The sequence below is a fragment of the Urocampus carinirostris genome, chromosome 3 (genome assembly GCF_059441175.1).
Source record: "Urocampus carinirostris isolate Australia breed hairy pipefish chromosome 3, RoL_Ucar_1.0, whole genome shotgun sequence".
NCBI classification, from domain to species: Eukaryota; Metazoa; Chordata; class Actinopteri; order Syngnathiformes; family Syngnathidae; genus Urocampus; species Urocampus carinirostris.
Genome location: NC_142351.1, coordinates 27,029,852 through 27,032,196, shown reverse-complemented (window position 1 = coordinate 27,032,196; position 2,345 = coordinate 27,029,852).

Below are 2,345 nucleotides of genomic sequence, written 5' to 3'. Positions count from 1 at the left end.
GCGCTGTGTCATCTGCAAACAACAACTGACTTACCTGCCACACTGTTCCACTGTTGTCCATCATGTCTACACCTCTGCAAAATACTCTTGCATTCACCTCTCTCACCACACCATCCATGTACACATTAAACAGCCATGTCTCACACCAGTCAACACAGGGAACCACTCACTTGTCTCACTCCCTACTCTTACACATGCTCTGCTGTTCATATAAAAACTCTTCAATGCTCCCAACAACTTTCCACCCACTCCATATATCACCATCACTTGCCACAACTCCTCTCTATCAACTCTGTCATACGCCTTTTCCAAGTCCATGAAATCCAAATAAACATCCTTACCTTTTGCAAAATATTTCTCACACACCTGTCGTACTGCAAACACCTGATCCACACAGGATTTAGGTTAATTACTTGTCTAAATTGTCCCTGGGTGTGAATGAGCGAGTGAATTGTCTGTCTCTGTGTGCCCTGCGACTGACTGCCCTAAGATGCCTGAGATGGGCTCCAGCACCTCTGTGACCCTACTGAGGATAAGCGGTGCAGATAATGGATGGATGGCTAGTTAAAATACATACTGTCATATAGAATTCCGTGTTTTTAAATACTCATAAGTCAACACGTTTGTATTTATTCTAGGCTCACCTAGACGGAGCTGACATGATTGTCACCATCTTGCTGCTAAGGGTACCCCCAAAAATCAAAAATCAAAAACCTTGTGAGAAGCGGGGCAATAAAATTAGAGGGAAAATTGTACAGTTGGATAACTTAGGGTTTTTTTCTCTTCCTTGCACATTGTATCTCTCGTTTTTGGTTGCACTACACAATACATCTGGTTGTCAAATATTACAATGTCCCTCTAATGGTGAGGAACATACAAATAAATTGTAATGCAGAAATCGAACCAAAGTTTGAATGGTATTTCTACCTTTTCTCTCAATTGATGTTGTGCAATCAGTTTATTTCTATTCTGTATTTTTTGTGCACGGAGTGTCAGTGAGACACTATCCACCCTATCTACTCTAATTATGCACGTCTTTTCTCTTGCTCCTGCAATACAAGGGTAGTAAAAACAGAGATGAATGATTTTTCCAAATTAAATTCACCATTTACACACCAAGGTGCAGGAGTAATCTACGTTTTGATTTGTAGGTCACAGGAAATAAATCTTCGGGTCTGACGAAGATTTTTTTATTGAATCCCCAACAAAATATGTCGCGTTGCATTGTTTGGAAAACAAGGCCGCGGTGAGTCTGGCATGTCTCCATGGCTGCTTCCCAGCTCTCCCTCTGGGTAGAGAGTGGCACACTTACTGAAGCTCCCTGGATGCTTATTGCAACCAAAGCTAGATGACACGAACACAGGAAGCTTTTCCATCTGTCATCAAACTCTTGCTTCTCTTTTTGAGTTGTCACTGCTCTGCCCTGCAGGCAAATTTAGTTTGTTTTTACAGCAGGTGGTGGGAATCTACGGTTCGACTGCCATATTGAACTAAAAGTTGGAGTTTACGTTTTAACCTCCTCACCTGACTTTGACCCACACCCTCCAAAGGTCACGTTGTTAGCCATTTGGAATTCACTCTTGAGCATGTGCAAGTGTTTTTGACTTGACTCGTACCTACTTAACATAAAATTGCTCGGAAATACATCAAACGTACCTTGTAAATAATGCTGGGGGACAACACTACTGCAGATAAACATTGCCATCTTTTGTCTTCATAAAAAGGCATACAATTCCAAATCGGGCTTTGGAGCTTGCCCACCGCACAGGAATTAATCACCATGGTAAATAGTGGTGGTTATATTCTGCTGTCATGGTTTTTGTTATTTTGTTTCATGGCTGCCTCCCATCTCTCCCTCTGGGTAAAGAGTGGCACACTTACTGAAGCTCCCTGGATGCTTATTGCAACCAAAGCTAGATGACACGATCACAGGAAGCTTTTCCATCTGCCATCAAACTCTTGCATCTCTTTGAGTTGTCACTGCTCTGCCCTCCAGGTAAGTTGAGTTTGTGGTTTTACAGCAGGTCAGGGACCACCATATTTAACTAAAGGTTGGAGTCTTCTGTTTAAACCCCCTACCCTGACTATGATTAATACCCTCCAAAGGTCAGGCCATTAGCCTTAAATACCTTTGTTTAGGTTTCTTAAAGTGTTTTGAGTTGATTTCCCTTTTTGGATATATACTATTATCCATTTTTTTGTTCTACCACACACACACACACACACACACACACACACACACACACACACACACACACACACACACACACACACACACACACACACACACACAATAGACAACTTGAAGAACACTGAAAACTCGTCCTTGCATAGTTCCAAACACA